Raw genomic sequence first — 18,580 nt, 5'->3', positions numbered from 1 at the left:
GTAGCTTTTTCTTTAATCTGTATGACAATCACAAGTTTTAGTAGAACAAAAAACTGTTTTTGATAAAGATGAAACTTTAAAAGGATTTCTGTTTCCCAATTTCAAAAATTAAAGCAAAGCTGCTATAGCAAGCAATGCATGTGCAACCAGCATACAGATAGATATCAAAATCAATGAAATATCACTAAAACCCAGAAATAAAATGATGCACTGATACTCAGTTTAGTATTGGCAAGAAAAGCAAAGGACATATCTATAGAGGGTGTCTTTTCATTGCACGATGTAGAGACAAATGAATATACACATGAAAATGAAGGAATTTGACACCTGCCTCATACCATACACACAATAAATTGTTTCTAAGATGTAAGCATAAAATGCTGAACTATGAAACTTTTGTAGGATAATATAGAAGTAAAATTTTGTAGTTTTGGAATAGGCATTAGTTTCATACAGTCTCATAGACAAACAATCAAAAAATATAAATTAACTGGATTTCATAAGTATTATAAAGCATTATTACTCAATGCTTTATAATATGAAAAAGTCTTGATGAAAGTACTTACAGAAAAAAGAGGAGGGAATGTTCTGTTCTAGAGTGTGCTAAATTATCATTTGCAAATATAATAGAGTTGGGGTAAAGACAAAACCAGCTAAACTTTTGGATTCATATGTTAGTATACAATAAAATATAGTTGACAACAGCATGACTGGGAGGCTAAAAGCCAGAGATATTTATAAGCCCATCACATAGGGTCAGAAAAATGCTAAACTGTTCTTGGCTAGTGTTGGCTAGAGCACAAATTTTTAAAGACAAGTTTGATTTAATTGGAATAACAGTAAACTTGTATCTGAGGCATGTTGTACTCATCAGGAGGGTGTCCAGTAATTTATTAGATATCTGCTAAGGAATATGAAGGAACTGGTTCTTACAGAACATTTTTTTAATGATTGTGAGGCTTATATTTAAAATCCTATATAAGGGCTATAAAGGTTGCCAGCAATTAAACATGCTTGTTTGCAAAGCCTGATGACCTGGGTTCAATTCCCCAGTACCCAAGTAAAATCTGATGTAAAAACTGGCACATGTATGTGGCATTTGCAGGTTTTTCTCTCTCCCTTTATCCCTGCTAAATAAATATTTTTTAAAAAAATACCTACATAGCACAACCATGCTCCAAATCTCCAGAGTTTAAATCATCCAAAAAGACGTACAATTGTCTTCAGAACAAATAGATTAAATAGGGTGATTTTAAGTGGCAAACACATAAAAGATTATATATGGATGAGGAATGAAAACAGCAAAATCTTTACCCTTTTTTTAAACAATGGCTCTTCTTTTTTTCTTTCTTTCTTTCATTCTTTCTTCTTTCTTTCTCTCTCTCTCATTTCCTTCTTTCTTTTTATCTTTCTTGTTTGCTATTCATTTCTTTCTATATATTTTTTTTCAAGGTAGGTTCTCACTCTGGCCTAGGCTGCCCTAGAATTCACTATGTAGTCTTGGGCTGCCCTCAAACCCATCGCCATTCTCTTACCTCTACCTCATGAGTGCTGGGATCAAAGGTGTGTGCCACCATGCCCAGCCTGTTCATTTCTTTTTCTTTCCCTCTTGTATGTTTGTGGTATTCTTGTACAAACACACCAGTACTGTTTATGGATATTATCTTATCAATATAAACACAATTATAAAATTAGTTATGCATAACATACTATTAATGTTTTGTTCAAATGCACGTGCATGCTTTTAATATAGGGGACAGACATTTAAGAATGAAGTGGGTGGGTCTTATGATACTAAGGCAGGATTAGAAAGGGTGACTCATGAAAATCTTCTGCTTACTTTTACAAGAGCTGTCCAGTTCCTTTTTGTCCTTGCTTCATCATTTTAGATTCAATTTCTATCAATACTATAAGGATTCCTATTTCTATACATCCTCACCTTATGTGTTTATAGCTTTTCAGTGATATGATGTGAATTTTATTTTGGTTGTATTTACTTTTCAAAAATGGCTTGATGCTGTTGATGATTTTTCTTCATGTGCTTATTGGTTATTTGTATTTTATATAGAAAGTTGTCTATTTAAAATTTTGTTTTAATTGAGTTATTTTTCTTTTAGTAGCGGAGTGGTATGATTTCTTTTTTGTTTATAGTATTCTTCAGGTTTTAACTATTCTAGTTTGTCTTCTAATTTTCTTGATAATGCACTTAATACAGTTATTTTGTAACTTCAGTGCAGCTCAATTTAAACTATTTTATGTAGTAGATAACATTTTGGATGAGATATTTAATAAACCTCATAAATTATAGCAATCCAGCTTGAATGAATGCAGTTTTATATTAAAAAGTCTTCAAAATATAGCTTGTATCTAGCTCTTTCCCTCTACTTTTATGTAGTTATTTTCACAATTTTCTTTTATTATGCATTCTTTTTCCATTAACCATGATTAATAATTTCTGGCATAAGCAAATATATATATGTATATGTATATATAATTAGTTTTCTATTCAGGAAATCCAGGTAGTTTGGTACTATTATTAGGCTCATACGTGACCTACCCCCTCCCCATTGGCCCCTCCTTGTTGAGGTATATGGGTCATGCATTGTGGAGTTAGCCCACAGTTATTGGTACGATAAAGGTCTCTGTATATCCTGACCCAACATGTGACTCTGACATTCTTTCCGCCCCCTCTTGTGCAAAATTTCCCTGAGCCATGCTGGGTTCATTTTTGGTTTGCTACAGTGATAAGGTGTTGGGGGCCTCTGGGGCTCTGGCTCTCTGATTTGGTAGGTGTTGATTTTTCTCTGTGTTGGTCTCCTTCCCCCTTGTGCTGGTATCCGGTTCATCAGGAAAACAGCACCCTTGCTTGTTTCACCAATTTTCCTTAGTTTCAGCCAGGGCCCTTTGGAGGTATGATGGGGTGGCTCTCTCCTTAGGATCTGCATCTATCTGAAAAAGAGAAGCAGATTCTCCAACGGAGAGTAAGTTAGCTCCAGGACAAATGAGATAACACTAACTTTTTTTTTTTTTTAATAGAGAGTTTAATAGGTGTAGGCCCTCTTGTAGCCCATGATTGATGGCAGCTTGATATTGGAGAGAGGGCTTATGTTTGGATATGATTCTGTCTTGTTTCCCAGCTCCAGCTATGGGTCTTGTACCACTTAGGGGATCAGTTAGCCAAATCAAGAGCAGTTGGTTCCCGACCATGGCTGTGTGCCACTATTGCACTTGTGTGGGCATCACAACAGGTTATTTGCTGCTACATAGGTTGGACCATGAATTGCTTGGACAGATGTTGGTCGCTTCCCCCATTCGCCCATGTAGCACCTTCTGGCACTAGATACCTGCCTGTCTGGGGACTGACTCTCTCCTGGCTTCCAGCCATGCCCTTCCATTTCATGTGTCAGCTGCATATGGTATCTTCAGCAATAGGGTCTTACCACTAACCTTTGGTGGGTCATCATGCACTCTGATAGAAATCTGTCATTCTTTTAGGAAACCTTGTAGGTTTCTCTGGTTAAAATAGGATAGCAAATGAGTAGAAAGCAAGACAATTTTTAAAGTAAGTTCCTACGTTTTATTTACTAGAGAGAGAGAGAAAGAAGTTGAGAAAGAGAGAGAGAGAATGGCTATACCAGGGCCTCCAGCCACTGCAAACAAACTCCAGATGCATGTGCCCCCTTGTGCATCTGGTTGTGGGTCCTGGAGAATCAAATCAGGATCCTTTGGCTTTGCAGGCAAATGGAAAACAAGACAAAATTTATTGTTATATTTACTTATGTGGTTCATGAAGGTTTGAGTCATCAGTTTACATTTGTGAAAGCTACTATAACTAGCAACAGTTTGTCTGATATTATTTATTCACTAATAACTTAATATTTCCTCCTTGTACTTTTTTGCTGCTGAAGACCAACGCCAGGGCAAACCATTTTATTACTTTCTAGCTTCTGTTACTTCTATGGGAAGATCTGCTGTGATTTTCTGAGATCACTTGCAAGAGCTGAGCTAGTGGCTCCTTTCTTGTTATTTGCATAATCTTTTGCACTTGATTTCTAATATTAATTTCACAATAAAGTCTCAATGTGATTAATGTTGATTTCCTCATCATTGAATTTCATTGAGATTATCCTATATGTATGATAAGATTTTTTTAATCAAATTTTGGAAATTTTAGCCATTATTTACTGCAGTAGAATTTCTGACTTTCTCCTCTCCATCTATGATGCATTCTATTTATTTATTTATTTATTTATTTATTTATTTATTTATGATAGATAGATAGAGAATGGGTGTGCCAGGGTCTCTAACCACTGCAAACAAATGCCAGAAGCATGGTCTACCTTGTGCATTTGGCTTACGTGGGTACTAGGGAATTTGACCTGGGTCCTTAGGGTTCAAGACAAGTGCCTTAACCACTAAACCATATCTCCAGCCCTATGAGACTATTTTATGTGCATTTGTACATTTCAGCTTTTCACATTTCTTAAGGCTTTCTTCATTTTTAATGAGCCTTTTTACTCTCTGTTTCTTAAACTTCATAAAACTCATTTGACCTGTCCACAAGTTCATGTACACTTCTGCTTGGACAATCTGCTGTTGTGCTTCTAGTCTACTGTTCACATTAGGTACAGTCTTCACAACTAAACAGAACGTTGACTAGAAGACAATAACTTGTGGTGGGGAGGTATTTCGGTGGTAAAGTACTGCCACACAAATGTGAGGGACAGTTTAGATCCATAGCATCCAAATAAAGGACACACTGTGGCTGCCCATGATCCATGTGATCTGGAGACACAGTAGGAGGTCTCCACAGCAAGAGAGATAGCTCAACTAGCTTAATTGTGGACCTCTGGGTTCAAATGAGAGCCTATTTTAGTCAATGAAGAGAAGAGCAATCAAGGAAGACCCTAAGCATTAATTTCTTCTTCCACATGCACATGCACAGATATACATCCACACACATGTGAACATTCACACACAATGCATGTCACACACAATTGTTTATAATTCCCCTACTTATTAGGGTTTTTAAAACCACATAAAGACCTTAGACTACTTTCACAGTTGTAACGGGGCTGGAGGGATGACTCAGCAGTTATGGGTGAAGCATGAGTAACTGAGTGGGGTTTAGACCACTAAGTTTTAAAATTCATCACCCATTTAAACAGCTAAGTATTATCACACATGTCTGTAACTCAATAATCCTGTGGAGAAGAAGGTATGGGAGAATATCTGAGGCTCACCAAATGCAAGCATCAAATTCAGTAAGAGACTCTCCATAGCAAATTCCATCATGAGGAAAAAACATGTGGGTGAGTGATGGAGGGGTATACCTAATGTTCTCCTTGAGCCACTTCATATGAGTCCGTGGGACACAGCATCAACATATATACGTACATACAACACACACATCATCTACATCACAGTACATATATTATGTACATGGAAGTAGAGACACACACAAGTATTATAAGAAACTACTTTAAATTTAAGTTCACAAACTGGAATCAATTATTTCACAATTCTTAAGTTCAGACATCCAAAGTCTATTATGTCTTCAAGGACATGTTGTGGGTATCATTTCCTGACTTGTGAATGACTGCATTCACTGCTTATTTCTTTATCTCATTATTCTTCTATAAACCTCTGGGTATCAATATAAGGCACTAGTCATATTGGGTTAAGGTCCACTCTAATGGCATCATTTTAATGGATTATCTGGAGTCAAAATTTGACTTCCTGGAGGCTAGAACTGTAACACATAAAATTTTAGGAAAACATGTTTTTATTTTTATGGCTAACATTAAACTGGAGAGGGATAGATAGTAGTCCCCACATACTTATGTTCATGCTTACAATATGATCTTGATTTTTTTTCAAACTTTTACTAATGACTTCCACGATTATAAATAATATCCATGGTAATACTCTCTGCCCCCCACTTTCCCCTTTGAAACTCCATTCTCCATCATATCCCCTCCCCATCTCAATCAGTCTCTCTTTTATTTTGGTTTCATGATCTTTGCATCTTATGATGGTCTCGTGTAGGTAGTGTCAGGCACTGTGAGGTCTCGGATATACAGGCCATTTTGTATCTGGTGGGGGAGCATGTTGTAAGGAGTCCTACTCTTCCTTTGGCTCTAACATTCTTTCCACCACCTCTTTTGCATTAGACCCTGAGCCTTGGAAGGTGTGATCCAGATATTACACTACTGAGCTCTCCAGTCACTTATTTCCAGCACCATGATACCTTCTGTGTCATCCCAAGGTCACTGCAATCTGAAAAGAGAAGATTCTCTACCAAAAATGAGAGTATCATTAATATAAGGGTATGAACACTAAGAGAAGTGCTCATTGGGCAGTTTCATAAACATGGTACATACATTTAGCCAGACAATAGCAGACGTTACACTCCTAGGGCTCATGACTACCCTGTTTTTAGTTTTCAGTATCAGGGAGTATTCCCTCCCATGGAGTGGGCCTCCAGTCCAATTGGAGGGCAGTTCGTTTTCACCATGACAGATTTGCCACTATTGCATTAGTTGGCTCATTTGGCCTGGCTTGCCAAATATAAGGATTGCAGTCTCCACTATTGAGTATCTTCACTGGTGACTTCTCTTTCTCCCATTGAACTGCATGCAGAATGGCTTCTTCCAGCTTTCTGTGAGCTGGTCTACATGGAGGAGGTTATCAGCTCATTTCCAGCAGGATTTCTCAGTGGCCTTGCAGCCCAAGTATGTGGCGTCTTCAGCAATAGGGTCTTACCATCTATTTCTAGTGGGAAACCAAGGGCCTCAGCAATGGAGTATAATGTTTTGGGGGCATCAGGAACCTTCCTTGCCAACAACTCACTGGAAGGTATCCCATCCCTGGCACTGAAAATTTTCTAGCAACAATCTATGACTCCTGAATGTTCCATTGTCCAAAACTAGAGGATTTTATATGATTTATTTATATCCTCTTAGATTTTGATTAGCCCTCCTTCCAGCTTTCCTTTACTCAATCTCTTCCCCTAACCTCACTTTGGGCCTCTTTACCCCCATTAATCTATTCTTCTACCTATATTGATCTTGATCTTTTAAGTGCATAAGTGTGACAAACTTTGGGCTATTTTCTCTATTTTCAAATGAAGTTAGCATGGTAAAGTCCAAATAATAGCAGAGGTATGTATATAAGGTTAGCTCACACCCAGAAAACAAAAATATCAATATAGCATGGAAGGATTTTAGTGTTAGACCTGAATCTATCAAAGTTCATATGCATAAGACACAGCATGGAATGAAGATATCAGCTCCCCATAAATGCCTTGTTCAGCATTGCTTTTGGAGAAGGGGAACACTGGGAAAGAGAAGGAATGAAGATGCTCCACCTGATTTTGTAAGTCCAGGATTATGTGAACACAGTCCACTTCTGACAAGTAAGGAACCCTGAAAAATATTTAAGTTTAGGTTTAAACAGATAATCTCTTGTAATTGTTCGATTGAGTATTCCATAGTCCCATGACCTTGAGCACTTGGTCCTAGTTGGTGGTGCTGATTTAGGAAATCATGAAGCTTCTAAAAGGTGAAGCTTAGATGGAGGAAATGGGTTACTGAACAGCAGCTCTAGAAGTTTTACAGTTTGGCCTGCTTAAGCTCTATCTCCCCTCTCTGTGAAAATTTCCAGGGATACACTTCTGCCACTATGACCCCTGCCATGGCTTACTTGTCATAATGGACTAAAACTGAACCCATGAACCCAAATAATCATCTCTTTCCTTAAATTGCTTCTGAATTATATTGCAGTGATTAAAAGACAGAATGCCACAACTCTGGTTATTTTTAAATATTTGATTTGCACTGATATTTCAGGAACATTGTTTTTAATCCAGATTTTTGACCCTGTGTAACACACTTCTCATTCTAGAAGAGATGACTTGAATCACTCCTCTTTTCCATTTCATCTCTGGTCTCTACTGAAGTGTACAGATTCAAAAATACAGCCTCAGAGAGATAGTTTGATAGATGAATGGTCTTTTGAAAGTTTAAACTCAATTCTTGTCATTATTTATAACTTTCCATCTTAATATTGTACTATTTTGCCTTGACAAATACAAAAGTTAACTCTGAAACTATTCCAGATAAAATTTTTATACAGTTCCTCATCGCTTCATTCACTTTCTCTTTAAGTTTCTCTTTTCAATTCCTATTATCCTCCTCAAGCATTGCCCATAAATTTCTCTCCTTGTTATCTTACTGCCTTGTTAACTATGATTCTTTATTTCATGCTGGTTATTTGTTCATGCTTATAATCTAGATCTTGCCTATCATGAATTGGCTTAAAAGTTTCTATGGTGCCTCTTTAGCAATAAATCTTGTACTTTATTCTTATCAGCAACCTCTTCTGTATCATCTCATTTCCATTTTTGTCTAAATCTTTGCTTCATTTTCTCTGCTCATGCTGAAATTACTTTGTCTCATCAGTTAAATGTAAACTTTTTTCTCTCTCTCCTTTCTTAAACACACACAAACAACCAATCTTATGCTTTCCTTCAGTTAAGAGTCATGAGATTAGTAATATGTGTATTTCTCACAAAGGCAGTTGAATAACTTTATCAATTGTTTATATGCCAAGTATTTTGCTTGAGTTTGTGAAGTAAATATCACCAAGTAACACTTATTTCTGCTTTCAAACAGTTTATTTTCCTCCATAATAGTTATGGCATACTTTTGGCTTGTATATGTTGATACAAATAGCTGTATTACTAAGGGTATAGACTAGGTGCCATGCAAATGAGACTGGTACTCCTGGACTAAACATGAAATTTATGAGATGAGTAGAGATTACATATGGAAGAGAGGGTCATTTGAGTTAGAACTTGAGAAGTAACAAAAGCATTGATGGTCTAGCAAAGTGATAATATGAAAGACTCAGACTATGGAATTTAAGTAAGCAGGTTTTATTTTCTTTTAAACTATCTGTGTTTATACAAATCATATTGACAGAGAGGTAAGACTGATATAGAGTGGGATACATTTTTGTCAGCACTGTAGTTTTACTAATTCTCCTCTCTTATTATTAATACTGATTTAGATTGGCCCTGCCTTTGCAGATATGATTTTACTCTATTCATTAATTTCATTAAATTATAAAATTAATGCTAGACTCAGTAAATTTTTTCATGTTTAAAAAAATATTTCTTTTCATTAATTTGTGAGGGGGGAAAAGAGAAACTGAATGAGAGCCTCTTGGTGCTGCAAAAGAACTTCAAACACATAAGCTACTTTGTGAATCTGGCTTTATGTGGGTACTGTGAATTTAACCCTGGCCAATGTAGGATAGCAAACTTTGCAAGCAAATATATTTAACTACTGAGCAATCTACCCAGCACCAAATTCTGTCATTAAAAATTTATTTATTTGCATGTGTGTTTGTTTTACAAGTTCTCTTCCCACTATTAATTAATCCTTTATGTGGGTGGCTAGATAATTGAACTCAGCAATCCAGGCATGGTTAATTCAGGGCTTAAGAGAAAATAGTGAAAAATGACTATAGAATCAAACAGTTACTCTTTGCTATATATATATATATATATATATATATATATATATATATATATATATATGTGTGTGTGTGTGTGTGTGTGTGTGTGTGTATTTTTCCTCCCCATGGAACCTTCAAATATTTTTGACCTCAAATATTCAGAATGGAATAGTGTTAATAAGTGTTAATATATAGTTTCTGTGTTGGCAGCATATGGTATGTTCAGCAGTAGGGTCTTACTTTTTGCCTCAGGGAAGTAACCAAATGCTTTGGAAGGAAGCAGTTTTATTTGAGGACCTCATAGGTCTCTCTGTGTGGGTAACAACCAATTTCTGGCATTGGGAGCTACAAAGTAGAATAAAAAATGTCTTTTAAGTTTAGGGTTAATCCCACCCTCTCCAGGGTCCTTTTGTTCAGGTGCTCCCCTCTTACTTCATTTGAGGGTTAAATTTTTCGTCTCTTTCCAAAGATAAAGGTTTCTATGGTCCAAGTTGATTTTGGACTTAGCTTTGTGTTTGTTTCCCACATCCTCTTGCACTCACCCCCAAACTCTTCCATCCTTATGGTTTTGTCCTTAAGTTGCCTATGAGGTATGTCAGCATCTCAAACAGGTGCAGGTTAAGCAGCCCAGATAAGTGACACCATGTAGCATTTGTTTTTCTATGATTGTGTGAATTTTCTGAGGATGATCATTCCAAGTCTCTCCATTTTTTCTGCAAATTTCATTGTACATTTTTTTTCTTACTGTTAAGTAGAATTCCATCATGGAAATGTACCACTACTTTTTATCCATTCACCAAATTATGGGCACCTGGGTTGATTCTAGTTATTAGCTACAATGATTAGAGCAGCTATAAACACGGTTGAGCAAATATCTCTGTAGTGGTTGAGAAAATATCTCTGTAGTGATGCATGGAGCATTTAGTATAAGTGCCCAGTAAGGGAATAGTTGATCTGTTGGTACTTCTATGTTCATCCTTTTCAAGAATCTCTATATTAACTTATGTGGTGGTTATGCTAGTTTAATTCCTACCAACAGTGGATGAGGGTTCCTCTTTCCCCACATCCTCTCTAACATTTGTTGTTGTTAGATGTTTTAATGACTACGATCCTTACTGGAGTAAGGTGCAATCTCATGGTTGTTTTAATTTGTATTATCCTAATGGTTAGGGATGTTGAACATTTTCTTAAGTGTGCACTGGTCATTTGTATTTCTTCCTCTGAGAATTTGCTATTCAGTTCTTTGACCCATTTTTGGAGTGGGTTGTTTGACTTATAATATTGAAGTTTTTGAGTTATTTTTAGATTCTAAGTGTTAGGCATCTGTCAATGGCATAGGTAGAAAAGATTTGATCCCATTATGTGGGTAATTAATTGGCTCTGCTTCTGGTATGTTTGTCTGTGCAAAAGCTTTTTAGCTTCATCAGATCCCAGTGGTGGAATGATTATTTAATTTCCTGGGCTACTTGGATTTTGTTCTGGAAGTATTTCCCCACTCCTATATTATGGAGAGTTCCTCCTACTTTTCTCTTCCAATTGGAGAAGAGTTTCACATTTTATATTGAGGTCTCTATTCCATTTGGACTTGGGTTTTGGAATACTGCTGATACAGACCATGGAGAGACATGGCTGGAATCCAGAAGAAAGCCGTTCCCCAGACAGCCTGTCTAGTGCTGGAAAGTGCTACAAGAGGTACTTCTGGAAAGTGGCCAACGACCATGTGAGCAATCAGAGGTCTAAGCTACTCAGAAATAAACACCTTGACAGGATGTACATGCCAGTGAAATGATGCTACAGCCTTGGTGGGTAACCAATAGCTTTCTGATTGGCTAAGAGATTTACTCAGTGTAAATGAACTCATATCTGGAATTGGGTACTAGATCAGAATCTTATGTAGACAAAGATTATGGCTCCAGTGTGAAGCTCTCTCTCTCTCACAAGTTTTTGGCTAAAAGAAGGGCTACGGTCATCAAATTCTCCCTAAATTAATAATTCTTGTCCAATTTATGCTATGCTGACTTCACTCTCATTTGGACAATCTGTTCTTTTTCAGAAGGTAGTGAGACTGAAGGAGATAAACTACCCCTTACACTTTAGCCACTCCACAGGTGAATGTACAGAGGAACCGGGAGAAAGAGCAAGAGTGCTACTTCCATGCTGAACCTGATAATCAGCACAAAGGTGAAGGAGGAATACCCACAGAATATTCAACACCTACAAAAGCAGAGATCCAGGAGCTCATCACTGAAGTATATTTAAAACTCACACCACAGCTCAGGGAATTTGTTTTGTTTTGTTTTGTTTTTAATTTAATTTATTAGTTTTCTTTTCAGCAAATACAGGCAGTTTGGTACCATTGTTTAGGCTCATCAATGATCTACCCCCTCCCATTGGACCCTCCTTGTTGATGTAAATGGGTCGTGCATTGTGGAGTTAGCCCACAGTTATTGATATGATAAATGTCTCTGCAAATCATGACCCAACATGTGACTCTGACATCTTTTCCGCCCCCTCTTCTGCAAAATTTCCCTGAGCCATGTTGGGTTCATTTTTGGTCTGCTTCAGTGCTGAGGTGTTGGGGGCCTCTGAGGCTCTAGCTCTCTGATTTGGTAGGAGTTGATTTTTCTCCGCATTGGTCTCCTTCCCCTTTGTGCTGGTATCCGGTTCACAGGAAAACATCACCCTTGCTTGTTTCGCCAATTGTCCTTAGTTTCAGTTGGGCCCCTTTTGAGGTATGTTGGGGCAGCTCTCTCCATAGGATCTGTATCTATCTGAAAAAGAGAAGCAGATTCTCCAACAGAGAGTAAGTTAGCACCTGGATAATTGAGATAACAGTTACTTTTTTGATAGAGAGTTTAATAGGTGTAGGCCCTCTTGTACCCCATGATTCATGATAGCTAAATATTGTAGAGTGGGCTTGTGTTTGGGTATGGTTCTGACTTGTTTCCCAGCTCCAGCTATGGGTCTACTACCACTGAGGGTATCAGTTAGCCAAATCAAAAGCAGTTGGTTCCCCACCATGGCTGTGTGCCACTATCAATCCAAATGTCCATCATTAGAAGAATGGATAACAAAGATGTGGTATATCTACCCAATGGAATTCTATACAGCAGTAAGAAAAAAATGACACAAAGAAATTTGAGGAAAAATGGTTGAACCTGGAACAGATCATTCTCAGCGAATTTACCCAATCACAGAAAAAAAAAAAAAAAAAGAAAAAAGAAAAAAAAACATCGACACATAGTCTCACTCATCTACAACACCTAACCTGAATCTACCCAAGATACCTTACATACCCAGCAAGCACCTCATGGACTAGACAATAGGATGGATGGGAGGGCAGGGAGGGCATCGAAGGGTGGAAAACAGTAATCTGGACCCAAACGGCAATGGTACCATAAAATTCTACTTCCTAAAAGGCAGACAAATGGCTGAACCTTCATTAGATCCATACAGGAAACACCTGAACCACAAGACACTGGAGAGGGTAGGATCAAGACTAACCTAAATCTTCTACATCTTCCCTCCCTCCCACTTCCCTCTCCCCTCTATCTCTCTCCTCTCTAACTATTGTATATTAGTTATGTTTTTCCTCAATTCTTAGTGGGCACTGACCTGTAACCTCCACTTCCAGCTTGGGGCTACCATCCACAATGAGCTTTTGATCAGAGAAATCTACAAGGTTTCCCAAAACAATGACAGACTTCTGTCAGAGTACTTGATGACCCACCAAAGGCCAGTGGTAAGACCCTATTCCTGAAGACTCCATACGCAGCTGACACGTAAAATGGAATGGCATGGCTGGAAGCCAGGAGAGAGTCAGCCCCCAGAAAGTCAGTGTGTCTAGTGCCAGAAGGTGCTACATGGGTGACTGGGGAAAATGACCAACATCTGTCCAAGCAACTCATTGTCTAACCTAATTAGCAACAAATAACCTGATGTGAGGCTCAGGGAATTTTGTACAAGAGGAGACAGAAAGATTGTAAGAGCCACAGGTTGAGACATCATAACCAGAGGCATTCTCTCCCCCTCAGAAATAACTGACTGCTACTCCCACAATGCATAAACTAATACCCCATGGGGAATACCTGCAACCCCACTGAGGAGTGTCCCCATTAGAATGGGGGTAGGAACAAGAGTAAAACATGTACCAGCACATGATGTATCCAAACTAAATAATAACAATAATGATATATTTAAAAACATATTTTCCAAATGGCATATTTGGCTGATATCTTGCTATTTAAATAATTAATATAGAAAAATACTGGGGAGGGCAGAGAGGAGGCTAACAATGGTACCAATTTGATTGTAATCACTGAGTACAAAACTAATTAAAAAAACAAGCTAGAAAACTCTACAGTCTTAAATACTAGCAAGTGATTCATTTAAGATAGTTTAGAAAATAAATAGAAAAATTAATTAATCTAATAACTATTAATTTTATGAATGTTTTTCAACAGCTTTATAATACTTTTTTAGGCAACTGATTTACTGTTGACTCACATCTCCAGCCTATAAGACTATTTTAAACATAATTTAGTTTGTATTGTTTTGGCTCATTATGGTATCATTAATGCTAAATATTAATAAATAATTATCATGGAGTTTACTTAATATGCTTTATTAGAACCATTAAATCTATAACTCATTTGAAGTTAGCATACAAACATCATCTGGAACATATTCAGATTATACATTTTCTAGGTGGTGGGTTGAACTCAGGGCCTTGAACTTATTTGGCTAGTGCTCTATCACTGAGTTATATCCTTACCCTCCAACTGCAGTATGTAGCAAAGATATGTACCTCTGCTGGTCAGCATTAATTGATTTACTGTTTGAGCTTTCAGACTCTTTGGTCCTATATGAAATGAAAAGTTCTGAGTAATACCAGTGTAGATCTATCAATTTCAAAATTCCGTCTTTAAAAGGAATGCCATTAGGTCTGTATCACATACAATTGATGTGCCTATACAAACTCAAGTATTTGACTGTATAATCCCTAAACTATTAAAATTTAATGCAAATATTTGAAATGAGTAAATTTTATCACCTCAAATTGTACTGTTATTATTTGATTTCTACTGGGATCTCATAAGAGTGTAAGAAAACAATTCTTATGTAATAAATTTACCATTAATCCAACAGAGAATATAAAATTCTGTTTATGCTCAGCTATAGAGAAAACAGTTATTTTTTTTGTATTTGAATGAATAGCATTATAATTGTATAGTAAGTAGGATACAGGGATTTCTAGTGAATTTGTGTTTTAATTTTGTACATATAATAAAAATGTTATATGCCTTTTTGGAAAATACAGGTTCAGTGAGGTAACATGAAAGTTAATGAGATTTGAAACAATAAATATACATGCATGCACACATGCAACCACAAGTCACAATTCATGTGTGTGCACACACATGAACATAATACATAAGCACGCATACTAGGATTAATATTATGTGACATTTCTCACCATTAGTCCATTGGTTAGGTATACAGGTAACTTCCTACAGTGTGGGTGAGTAGAGAAGATATAAAAAGCACAGATAATTAATTATGTGTTTGGACTATTAACATTATGTCAACTGTACTAGCCATATTTCACTCATTGCCACAGATCTCTTTGATGTGACGTCTGTTTGACTTCCAGCTTGGGTATGCTGGCTCTTTCTTACTCAACATGGGACTATAATTGTTTAAGCTTCACAACAGGATGGGTTAAGACACACAAAATTTGAAAATTACTTACACTTTTCTGGAGAAATAGCCTATATCAACAGCTATAAACAAACTACAATGTTGGTGGTAATTTATAAAGCTGTATTTGTAGTCATCAACTCATGGCGAAGGGTGAGAAAAATCCAAATATTGCCATGTCTCTTGAACAACACAAAGGGGATAAAATATGTAGACTTTCAAATTTACATTTGGATTCACAATGGACATATTGGGGTTTTTAAAGGTAGAATCTCGCTCTAGCCCAGGCTGACATGGAACTCACTATGGAATCTCAGGGCATCCTTGAATTTACTGAGATCCTCCTACTCCTGCCTCCCCAGTGCTGGTGTTAAAGTCATGCACCACCACTCCCTGATTGTGACTACATTTTTCTCAGCACATATGCCCATAACATTTTGAATGCTCAGACTGAAAGATTCATAGAGAAATGATTTACTAAAAGTGTTCTCAACACACACATATAACTATGAAGTGATGGATATGTGAATTAGCTTGATCATGACTATTTCACACACACACACACACACACACACACACACACACACACACACATCTAAAAATCTATAAAGAACTCAAAAACCTAAACAATAAAAAAATCAAATAACCCACTCATAAAATTGGGCAAAGAGCTGGACAGGCAGTTCACACAGGAAGAAGTACAAATGGCAAATACACACATATAAGAAAATGTTCATCATCCCTAATCATCAGGGAAATGCAAATTGAAAAAACTATGAGATTTCACCTGACCCCAGTAAGGATAGCAAACATCAAAAAAAAAAAAAAATCAAATGAAAATAAATGCTGGCAAGGATGTGGAGAAATAAGAACCCACATCCACTGTCAGTGGGAATATAAGATGGTACAACCATATTGAAAAGCAATATGGAGACTCCTAAAAAAGCTGACTATAGAGTTACCAACAGACCCAGTTATTCCCTTACTGGGCATCTACCCTAAAACCTTTAAGCCTCAGTCAAGAGAGATTTGTTCAACCATGTTTATAGCAGCTCAATTTGTAATAGCTAGGAGCTGGAATCAACCCAGTTGTCCATTACTAGAAGAATGGATAACTAAGATGTGGTATAACTACACAATGGAATTCTACACAGCAGTAAGAAAAAATGACCCTGTGAAGTTTGAAGAAAAATGGTAGAACCTGGAACAGATAATTCTCAGTGAATTTACCCAATCACAGAAAGATAATTGTTACATAGTCTCACTCATCTACAGCACCTAACCTGAATCTACCAAAGATGCCAACATACCCAGCAATCATCTGGAGGACTAGACAATAGGGTGTGTGGGGAGGGTGGGGAGGGCAAAGGAGAGGGTGGGAGTCACAAATCTAGACCCAAATGGCAAAGATACCATAAAATTCTACATCCTAAATGGCAGACCAAATGGCTGAACCCTTGCCAAGCCCTTAGAGGGAACCTCTGAGTCACAAGGCACTGGAAAGTATATGATGAAGACTGACCTTAATCTTCTACAGCTTCTCTTTCTCTCTCTTCTCTCTAACTCTTTTATATTAGTTATCTTTTTCTTCCTTCTCTTAGTAGGCACTGACCTGTAACTCCCAGTATCAGCATGTGGCTTTCATCCACAATGAGCTTTTGATCAGAGAAACCTACAAGGTTTCCTAAAAGAAAGACAAATTTCTGACAGAGTACTTGATGACCCACCAAAGGTTAGTGGTAAGACCCTACTGCTGAAGACACCTTATGCGATTGACACATAAAACGGAATGCCATGGCTCGAAGCTGGAAGAGAGTCAGTCCCCAGACAATCAGCGCATCTAGTGCCAGAAGGTGCTACATGAGTGACTGGGGGAAAATGACCAATATCTGTCCCAGAAACTCATGGTGTAACCTACTTAGCAGAAAGTAACCTGTCGTGACACTCACACAAGTGCAATAGTGGCTGGTGCACAGCCATGGTGGGAAACCAAGTGCTCTTGATTTGGCTAACTGATCTGGTCAGTGGAATGTGACCGATAGCTGGAGCTGAGAAACAAGTCAGAACCATATCCAATTATATATCTCAAATGCATGTTATTTTTATTTTTCAACAATACTTCAGTATTGTACACCCAGAATAATTATTGTTTTTATTTGTCAAGCATACCTCAATGAAATGGGGCAAGAATATTTTGAAACTAACTGCTAATATGAGAACTTTTGTAGCTTAATATGTAGCTTATAGAAAAGTAAAAGCTTAAATCAGCATGAATTTGATAGTTTCCATTCTGTATCAAGTAAATAAATAATTATTAAATTAGATTTCAATGTCCCCTCATCAAATCCAAAGAAGAGAAAAACTCAGTAATCTTGTAACAGATCTTTTTGTATGGTGGATGTGTAAGGCTACGTGAGACTCATGCTTAAGGCATTGGAGGAAGAGAAACTGAACTGTCAGAAGACACATTGATCAGAAGGGAGGGCAACAGGATATAGAGTGAGTTGGAATGGTCTCTATGGGGCATGGAAGGACAAGTTCTAAGTATGAATTATAACTTTATAATCAAAATATTATTTATTAATAAGTTAAAGTGTTAATAGATTACATATTCATAGTAATCCCAGGGGTTGTGACAAAATCCTATAATTGCTTATACTGATACAACCAAAACTTAACTAGAGCTTTTAAAACTAATGTATTTGTCTTTGGTTGTGTTTGGTATATTAGTTTTCGTATCAAACTGTGAATTTCAGAGGTTTGAGAAGTTAGAATTACTGAATGCTGATTTAGATACTGTCTTTTACTCAGAATAAAATATGGTGAACTGACTGCATTTGTAAGGAGAGCATTTGAGCAGAAGACTCTGGCTCCAGGTTGATAAAGAGGCACACTACCTGCTCTATTTTCTACAAACATCTTATTTTACTGAATACATACAGAATGAGAATGGGTTTTACAATGTTCAGTTTAGTTAGCATTAATACTGTTAAGTCATTGAGTTGCTTATACTTTTGAACATTGAAATAGTTCTATTTTCCTTAGACCTTTCCTATAAAGGCTTTCTTCAGATTAGACCACAAACTCTATGGGTGATTTTTTTTCTTCTTTTTTCTACATGTTTCCTTGATATTTTGAACATTATTTTATTGGTTTATAATACCATATTATACTAATATTGTCATCTGCAACCTTACATATTTCTATTTTCTGCTGTGAAATCTCACTACAATCACTAGTTAATAAGTCCAAGTTATCCAGGTGAAATCTGTACTTACAGCAATACTGATATGCTTACTTCTTCATCACACACATTAAAAATTCTGCTCAGAAACATAGCACTGCTGCGTAATCTCTG

Source organism: Jaculus jaculus, chromosome 6 (assembly GCF_020740685.1).
Source record: "Jaculus jaculus isolate mJacJac1 chromosome 6, mJacJac1.mat.Y.cur, whole genome shotgun sequence".
In the NCBI taxonomy this organism is placed as follows: domain Eukaryota; kingdom Metazoa; phylum Chordata; class Mammalia; order Rodentia; family Dipodidae; genus Jaculus; species Jaculus jaculus.
Note: the sequence above shows the minus strand (reverse complement) of the source record.